Raw genomic sequence first — 9,946 nt, 5'->3', positions numbered from 1 at the left:
ATAACGATCCGCGTGAGAGGGCGAATGGAGACTGTTAGCGGCTAACAATACGTAGTGTGTCCTAGCAGACGAGGTGATAACAAGGAGTCGTTTGTGTGGTAGGGGGTCAAGGACATGGGGGAGTTCAGGCCCTAAAGTTATGGAACTCGATATTGAAGACCGGAGGGCTGTATGGTCTCCAAGTGGAAAATGAGGTGCTGTTCTTTCATCTGAAGCGGGAACACTGCTGCAAGCCTGAGACAGAGATGTTGGCCAGGGAACAGGGTGATGTGTTAAAGTGGCAGGCAACCGCAAGGTCAGGGCCTTTATTTCTGCGGGCAGAACCGGGATGTTCTGCCAAGCAGTCACCCAGTTTATGTTTCGTGCTACATTGGGGAAATGACACTGTGAGCAGCGAATGCAGTGGACTAGGTTGTGGCAAAAGTGCTGCTTCACCTGGCAGGTATGTTTGAGCCCTTGGATATTCAGGAGGGAGCAGGTAAATGGGCAGGTGTTACACATTCGGCGGTTGCAGGGGAAAGTGCCTTGGCACTATGGGAGGTGGGTGTGGGGTGTTGCGAGTGAAGGAAGAGTGGAACCTATTGTTCTCTCTCTGAGCTGGCGGCAAACACAGCAATGTACATCGGAGACTCTGTACCAGCTGAAACTTGCTCAGTATGAAGTACATACCACGTTGCTGCAAGAATTGCAAGCAGCAAAGCGTTTCCAGAACATCTGCTTGTCATTCTGCCCCCGGGGCAGAATGCCCACTTTGTCTGATCCTCAGGAACTGGACTATCTCCACTGGTGGATAATGAAACCATTTTATTTCTAATTGCACGTTGTTCTGGGGGGTGGGAAGGGGTGTACGGTGGGGGGCGGGGAGAGTCCATTCGCTCTTCTGCTCTCTCACTCTCTCTCTCTCTCAGAAACCCTTGGAGTGAGAGGTGTCAGTTACATTAATGCGGGGAACATGAACAACTTTGATTGTGAACTTTCTCCAAGGGTCTGTTATCGGAGAGATAGAAAGATGCTGTACTGGCAGGACAGAAAGAAATGGACACCGAGAACTCTTCGCCCAGGTAAATTCACATTGCTGTGCAGCCTTCTTGGTGTTCAAAAATCGTCTTCACGCAGCGATCTTACAGAAAGTCTATTGCAAAGTGGGCATCGCTTTCTTTGCTGCGATCGCGCAGCAGTTAACATCTGAGCCCCAAAGTGTCCCAGATGAAGAGAATCCGAGTGAAACCTTCACTCACTGAGAGTCATCCCCACGGCTCTGAGCTGAGGGACTGCAGGCAGTCCAACACGGAAGGGACGGTTAAAAATGAACCAGTTTTGCTCCCTCAGCCTCTCTGTCCCAGAGACAGGCAGTGGGACGGCATAAACACGTCGCATCATTCTCGCGCAGACAGATGCCGTTCAGCCCATCGAGTCCACGGCGACTGTCTGTCACTTGTCTCTCTCTCTGAGGTTATTCACAATCGGTGGTATCCGTCCTAATAGTAGGGGACGATGTCTGAATCGTGATGCTTGTCATTCTCGTCTGAACCAGGGTGGCGAATTACTGCAAGGAAGGGACGAAACCGCAAGGCATGTGTTTCAACTTTACCAGCTGATTGGCATCGCAGAGAACTGGGTTTGCGATTCAGTTCAGAGGAAACAGACGAAGTACAGACTACCACTGAGACCTCTAAAATCTTGCCACATGAGTTGAGTGGATTTGGCGAGTGCATCGATATGCGACATTTGGACACTCGGTAAGTTGACGCAAAGGCAGGCAGCTTGCAGAAGAGAGCACCGATCTTAAGGAAAGCAGCTCGAGGTGACATTGAACAACAAGCAGACGACGGTTTCGATCCATCGGTTATGGGCGCAGCACGCTCCCGCTGCGCCACTCTGCTGCCACACGCGGCGCTCCTTACACAGAACACTTCAGGTTTCCGTCTGGCACGCGGCAGGCACGTTCGAGCCTGATGTCAAAGACCTCCACTGCTGCCGTGTAATATGCTGTTTCGCAGACATATGGAGGCTGTGTAAATATAAACTTATTTCTAAATTCCCACATTCTGTTGGTCGAACTGTGATTTCACACTGAATCACAACATGTGTCACAGCGCAGACGGTGGCCATGCGGCCCACCTTCGCTCTGCTGGTTCTACACTCAAGTAAACGTGTGTCTCTATTCGTTTCATTCTCTCGCCTTCTCAGCGTAAATCTGCTCATCTGAACGTGACCACCGAATTCCCTTTTGTGTCCATTGAATCTTCCTCTTTGTCAGTGTCAGACAGGGACTTACTGACCCTAACCACTCCCTGTACGAAAACGTTCTTCCTAATGTCACTTTTACTTCTTTTCATTGTGACTTTAAAATTCAGCCGAATTTTTGAGGTAGAGGTAAACAGCCAAAGATAATCACCGTCACTGCTTCCCTTCCATCGACTCAACTTTGTGAATCAGTATCTTTAACTGACAAATAAAACACCTTTGTCCTCAGGTGCCTGCTTCATTTTGACCACGACTTCACTCCCCTCACTGTTCTAGTCTCATTTCCAAACACTTGGCTCATATCCTCAAAAGCAGCTCTGTGGGTATCTGCTTGTTCCACCCTGACAGGCAGTGGGTTGCAGATTCCCGACCAGTCCCAATGTGATTGAAATATTTCAACCCCCCCACTGATTTGCATCTTTCAAAAAGCCGTGGAGCAATCTCCCTTTCTTTTTGACGACAGTTCTCAACTGTAGCCGGCAGGGTTCACACCTGCGTGGGGAAACCGCAATGGATTTCATATCCATCGCATTCACCACTCGGCCCACCAATACAGAACCACACTGACAGCTTCATTTCCCAGGTCTCTCTGCCTGTGGAGCTGAGAAAGAGTAAATCATTGCAGAGTTTGTTTGAATCCAATCACTTCACAGGTTTCGAAAGGGTTAAATATCTGCAAATGGCGAGTCTGGGTGTTTCATCCCGAAAGATGAAATGGACGTTCAGTTAAAAACAAAACCAGAAATTGCAGGAGCAACTCAGCAGGTCAGGCAGCATCTGTAGAAAGAGAATCAGAGACAACATTTCAGGACTTTTTTTTCCCTCATCCAGGTACAGCCAAACCTACTGAGTTGCTCTAGCACTTTCGCCTTCTGTCTCGGACTCTCAGCATCCGCACTCCTTTGTGTTAGAAATTCAATCAATTCAGAAACCCCTTTGTGCTTCCTCAGTGGAAAAGATTTCCGTTTGGGAAATATTTTCCTGACACCATGAAAAACGCGCATCTTTGCAGACAAGAAAGCTGTAGGAGCCCGAACAACCGTCCGGTTAATAGCCGAATGCGCTGACCAATTGCGCCACAGAGACAGCCCCGGGCATTGTCCGCACAGTCTCGTTGAGGAAGCATCTATTCAATTCATAATTCAACCTGCCCCGCCCAGAATTACCATTGTCTTCTGTAAGTTCAAACACAGCGAATACTGCAGAAAGCCAACGGGTCGAGCAGCATCTGTGGAAAGGTAAACAGAGCCGACGTTTTGAGTGTGCTACGGTTTTTGTTCAGAACTCAGTGTTTTGCCTCTTCCCGAAGTTGGTCCAGGTCTGTATCTCAATTGGCAAACACATGGCAAGTGCAGTGCCGCAATGTGAAGTTATCGCCTTGGCTGTTTAAAAAAAAGCAGTGCATTGTTTAAATGGTGATATATTGGAATGTGGAGAAAGTGAGGACTCGAGGTGAAAGTCGAAAAATGTGGCACTGGAAAAGCACAACAGGTCAGGCAGCATCTGAGAAGCAGGACAGTGAACGTTTCGGGGACAAGCCCTTCATCAGGAATGATGTATGGATGTACAACGGGGTCTGAGAGTCCCTCCACACCAGTCAATGCCAGTTGTCGGGCAGATGCAGCAGGCAAAGAGCGAGGCAAGTGGTATATTACGAAGAGGAATTCAGTTCAGAAGTGGGGTCATTGAATATATTCAAGGCTAGGTTCATCTGAGTTTTGAACAACAAAGAAGTGGATGGTTATGGGGGGAGGTAGGAAAATGGTTTTAAGACCAGTACAGGTCAGTCACAGAGTCTGACAGCACTGAATAGACCCTTCATCCAACTAGTCCGTGCTGAGTATGTTCTCAAACTAAACTCGTCCCACCTACCAGTGTTTGGCCCATAAACCTTTGAAACTTTCATATTCATGTACTTACCTAAATGTCTTTTCAACGTTGTAGCTGTACGTGTATAAAATCATGAGGAGTATGGATAGGATAAATAGACAAAGTCCTTTCCCTGGGGTGGGGTAGTCCAGCACGAGAAGGCATGGGTTTATCGTTGGAGGGGAAAGATACAAAATAGATCTAAGGGGCAACGTTTTCACGCAGAGGATTGTACGTTTATTGAATGAACTGCCAGAGGAAGTGGTGAAGTCTAGTACGATTGCAACATTTAAAAGGCATTTGGTTAGGTATATGAATAGGAAGGGTTTGGAGGGATATGGGGCCGTGTGCGGTCAGGTGGGACTAGATTGTTTTGGGACAGTTGGCCAGCATGGACAAGTTGGACCAAACAGTCTGTTTCTGTGCTGTACATCTCTATGACTATATGACTTCTTCTGGACATTCATTCTGCTCTCAGACCACTCTCTTAAAAAACGATCCTTGTCCTGTCTTGGTAAAATCTTTCTCTACTCACCTGAAAATATTTGCTCCCTGATCCTGAAACGCCCAGCTGAGGGAAAGGACACCTGCTGATCACCTCATCCGTATCCCTCATGATTTTATAATCCTCTATATACAGTGTGTAGTGGCTCATTGAAATCATGTCCTGATGCAGCGTCGTTTGTGGGTGTTGGGATGATTGCTTCTGTGGTTAAGCACTTGGTTTGCGTGTGTTGTTTTTCTGTAGACGCTAGTTTGAAGTTCCCCATTGACTGTTCGCTCTCCTGTGATATCTAGGAATGGCACTTTGTTGTTGTTCTCCTCCTCTTCAAACCAGGAGCCCACCACCCCGCCCCCCCAACCCCGCCTCAGGCCATAGTCTCACTACTCGGAACACTAATATACGGACTAGTCAAAGGCCTCCACTGAAGACTAAAACACCAAGTCGAAGATTCACGCCACTCCATTTACTCCATCCAAGAATTCCTGAACACCAAATATACTAAGATAGAAGAGGATGGAATAATGATGTCCTTTGACATAACAGCCCTGTTCACATCCATTAACATCAACGTGGTCAAAGAAAACTGGAGACACTACTCGAAGAACCAAAGACACAAACACAGCACCAATTTCATCAGCAAAGATAGCACTATCCAGCTCGTGGAACTGTGCCTTAACCACCCACTTCATATTCAGTAACAAGCCCTACAAACAAATCAACGAAACACCAATGAAACCACCAGTATCAGGATTCCCAGCAGAAGCAATAATTCAGAGTCTCAAGCCAACAGCACTTCCAACGATCCAACCCAAAGTTTGTGTCCGCCACAGTGATGACACTTTTGTCATCAAAAAATGAAGCAAATTAGAGGAAAACTACAACACATCAACAATATCCTTACTGGCATAAAATTCACAAAAGAAGAGAACAACAACAAAGTGCCAATTCTAGATGTCACAGTAGAGCGAACAGTCAATGGTAAATTCAAACCAGCGTCCACAGGAAAACAACACACACGAACCAAGTACTTCGCTACAGAAGCAATGATCCCTGCACATACAAACAAGCCGGAATCAGGACACTATTTCAACGTGGCACTGCACACTTCAGTCGCCAGTAACGACGAAGACCAATAAGTAACTGTATAGCGCATTTAAGTAGATTGGGTAGGCAAAGGATCCACTGAAAAACACTTCCCTGACCGGGAATCGAACCCGGGCCGCAGCGGTGAAAGCGCGAAATCCTAACCACTAGACTACCAGGGAGACAGCATCGCCACCTCACAGCCCTATTGTAAATTGCTTCCCTGCCCGGAAATCGAACCGGGGCCTCGATCGTGAGAAGGCTTCCATCAACATCATTGCTTGTATCCATTGCTCCCGATGCGGTCTCCTCTACATTGGGGAGACTGGAGACTCCTCGCAGAGTCCAGTCACAGCGCTTGAGGGAACATCTCCACGGCACCCGCACCAATCAACCCCATCACCCTCTCAACTCCCCCTCCCACTCTGCCGAGGACACGCAGGTCCTGGGCCTCCTCCATCGCCGCTCACTCCCCACCCGATGCCTGAAGGAAGAACGCCCCATTTTTCGCCTCGGATAAATTCAACCCCAGGACATCAATGTGGACTTCACCAGTTTCCTCATTTCCCCTCCCCCCACCTTACCTCAGTTCCAACCTTCCAGCTCAGCGCTGTCCTCATGACCTGTCCTACCTGCCAATCTCCCTTCTCAACTGTTCGCTCCACCTCCTCTCTGACCTGTCACCTACATCCCCACCCCCATTCACCTATTGTACTCATTGCTACCTTCGGCCCAACACCCCCCAATTTATCTCGCCAACCATGGAAGCGTCCTGCCTCTATTCCTAATGAAGGGCTTTTGCCCGAAATGTCGATTTTCCTGCTCCTCGGAAGCTGTCTGACCTGCTGTGCTTTTCCAGCACCATTCTGACCTAAACTCTGGTTTCCAGCATCTGCAGTCCGCACTTTTGCCTACCCAATAAACCTAGTGTGACGATTTCACATCAACAAACTGACACTAGCAGACACAACGTCTGCAGAAACCCTAGCCACATTACTTTACATTAAAGACATCTGTGAAATGATTTCCAGACAACTCAACCCTCTCAGCATGAAACAACGGCTAGTGAACCTTAAATACCCTTTACAAACAACCCGCAAACGAATGTTATTTACAAAATACCATACAAGGAAATATATACAAGAACTCTGCCGCACAGTTCTCTGTGGCAAGAAATGCTGGGATGAGATAAGGAAGATTTTTTCAGCCAAAACGAATCGGTAATAACTGGACAGCCATTTAAAATCAACGCTGTCAGGCCAGGATGGAAGACCGGAAAGGATAATCAGTTTTCTTATTTCCTGAAGATTTACAAAGCTGAGACTGGGTTTTGGCGTTTCTTCCCTTTCCACTCCCAGAAGCCGCAGTGGTTGGGGCGGTGAGTTTTGGAAAGTGAAATGTGCCCATGAGCAGCGTGTGGGGCTTTTTCAGCTTCCCCTCCTCTGACAGCGCTGTGACGTGACTCTGATGTTCTCAGGGACACTTCCTGACGCGAGACAATGAAAAGATTCTCATTCCCGCAGATCGGGAATTCAAACCGTATGCCGGCTTCAGGACAATGAGAAAGATTAATTGGGGTGTGTGAAGAAGCTGTGAGTTGCATTTCAAACAGGTAGGTGGAGTCAGATGCGTCATCCATTGCGCCGCGGCACTGTGCGGACCTGACGCCACCATGCTGCAGAGTTCTGACGTGAATACGGACATGCGCAGCAATGGGAACATTGACAAGGTGAACAACCAAAGATAATCACCGTCACTGCTTCCCTTCCATAGTTCCAACTTTGTGAAGCAGTATCTTTCACTGGCAAATAAAACACCTTTGTCCTTAGGTACCTGCTTCATTTCGATCACGACTTCACGCCCCTCACTGTTCTAGTCTCATTTCCAAACTCTTGGCTCATATCCACAAAAGCAGCTCTGGAGATATCTGCTTGTTCCACCCTGACAGGCAGTGGGTTGCAGATTCCCGACAAGTCCCAATGTGATTGAAATATTTCAACCCCCGCACTGATTTGCATCTTTCAAAAAGCCGTGGATCAATCTCCCTTTCTTGTTGACGACAGTTCGCAACTGTAGCCGGCAGGGTTCACACCTGCGTGGGGAAACCGCAATGGATTTCATGTCCTTCGCATTCACCACTCGGCCCACCAATACAGAACCAAACTGACAGCTTCATTTCCCAGGACTCTCTGCCTGTGGAGCTGAGAAAGAGTAAATCATTGCAGAGTTTGTTTGAATCCAATCACTTCACAGGTTTCGAAAGGGTTAAATATCTGCAAATGGCGAGTCTGGGTGTTTCATCCCGAAAGATGAAATGGACGTTCAGTTAAAAACAAAACCAGTAATTGCAGGAGCAACTCAGCAGGTCAGGCAGCATCTGTAGAAAGAGAATCAGAGACAACATTTCAGAACTTTTTTTTCCTCATCCAGGTACAGCCAAACCTACTGAGTTGCTCCAGCAGTTTCGCTTTCTGTCTCGAACTGTTAGAATCCGCAGTCCTTTACGTTAGAAATTCAATCAATTCAGAAACCCCTTTGTGCTTCCTCAGTGGAAAAGATTTCCATTTGGGAAACATTTTCCTGACACCATTAAAAACGCGCATCTTTGCAGCCAAGAAAGCGGTAGGAGCGTGAACAACAAGCGCTGCGTCCCTGAGTGGTTTCGAGACACCCACCCTCCGGTTAACAGCCGAACGCGCCGACCAATTGCGCCACAGAGACAGGTCCGAGCATCCCAGGCACTGTCTCGTTGAGGAAGCTACTATTCAATTTATAATTCAACCTGCGCCGCTCAGAATTACCATTGTCTTCGATCAGTTCAAACACAGCGAATACTGCAGAAAGCCAACGGGTCGAGCTGCATCTGTGGAAAGGTAAACAGAGCCGACGTTTTGAGTGTGCAACGGTTTTTGTTCAGAACTCAGTGTTTTGCCTCTTCCCGAACTTGGTCCAGGTCTGTGTCTCAATTGGCAAACACATGGCAAGTGCAGTGCCGGAATGTGAAGTTATAGCCTTGGCTGTTTAAAAAAAAAGCAGTGCATTGTTTAAATGGTGATATATTGGAATGTGGAGAAAGTGAGGACTAGAGGTGAAAGTCGAAAAATGTGGCACTGGAAAAGCAGAACAGGTCAGACAGCATCTGAGGAGCAGGTCAGTGAACGTTTCGGGCACAAGCCCTTCATCAGGAATGATGTATGAATGTACAAAGGGGTCTCAGAGTCCCTCCACTCCAGTCAATGCCAGTTGTCGGGCAGATGCAGCAGGCAATGAGAGAGGCAAGTGGTATATTACGAAGAGGAATTCAGTTCAGAAGTGGGGTCATTGAACATATTCAAGGCTAAGTTCATCTGAGTTTTGAACAACAAAGAAGTGGATGGTTATGGGGGGAGGTAAGAAAATGGTTTTAAGACTAGTACAGGTCAGTCACAGAGTCAGACAGCACTGAACAGACCCTTCATCCAACTCGTCCATGCTGAGTATGTTCTCAAACTAAACTCGTCCCACCTACCAGTGTTTGGCCCATAAAACTTCGAACCTTTCATATTCATGTACTTATCCAAATGTCTTTTAAACGTTGTAACTGTGCGTGTATAAAATCATGAGGGGTATGGATAGGATAAATAGACAAAGTCTTTTCCCTGGGGTGGGGGAGTCCAGAACGAGAGGGTATGGGTTTAGCGTTAGAGGGGAAAGGTACAAAAGAGATCTGAGGGGCATCTTTTTCACGCAGAGGATGGTACGTTTATTGAATGAACTGCTAGATGAAGTGGTGAAGTCTAGTACGATTTCAACATTTAAAAGGCATTTGCTTAGGTATTTGAATAGGAAGGGTTTGGAGGGATATGAGGCCGTGTGCTGTCAGGTGGGACTAGACTGGGTTGGGATAGTTGGTCGGCATGGACAAGTTGGACCAAACAGTCTGTTTCTGTGCTGTACATCTCTATGACTCTATGACTTCTTCTGGACATTCATTCTGCACTCAGACCACTCTCTTAAAAAACGAACCTTGTCCAGTCTTTATAAAATCTTTCTCTACTCACCTCAAAATATTTGCTCCCTGATCCTGAAACCCCCAGCTGAGGGAAAGGACACCTGCTGTTCACCTCATCCGTATCCCTCATGATTTTATAATCCTCTATATTCAGTGCGTAGTGGCTCATTGAAATAATGTCCTGATGCAGCTTCGTTTGTGGGTGTTGGGATGATTGCTTCTGTGGTTAAGCACTTGTTTTGCGTGTGTTG

At 47.3% G+C, this 9,946-nt stretch overlaps 1 non-coding gene across 1 annotated transcript; it reads right to left on the bottom strand.

Moving 5' to 3' along the window:
- Positions 1-5,814: 5,814 nt before the first annotated feature.
- trnae-uuc (transfer RNA glutamic acid (anticodon UUC)) lies at positions 5,815-5,886 on the bottom strand. Its single transcript has one exon. It is a non-coding gene; the product is annotated as a tRNA-Glu (tRNA).
- Positions 5,887-9,946: the final 4,060 nt, after the last annotated feature.

The sequence above is a fragment of the Chiloscyllium plagiosum genome, unplaced genomic scaffold (genome assembly GCF_037043375.1).
Source record: "Chiloscyllium plagiosum isolate Xiang-an unplaced genomic scaffold, Cpla_swu_hap1 HiC_scaffold_27, whole genome shotgun sequence".
In the NCBI taxonomy this organism is placed as follows: Eukaryota; Metazoa; Chordata; class Chondrichthyes; order Orectolobiformes; family Hemiscylliidae; genus Chiloscyllium; species Chiloscyllium plagiosum.
This window is presented reverse-complemented; position numbering and strand designations above follow the sequence as displayed.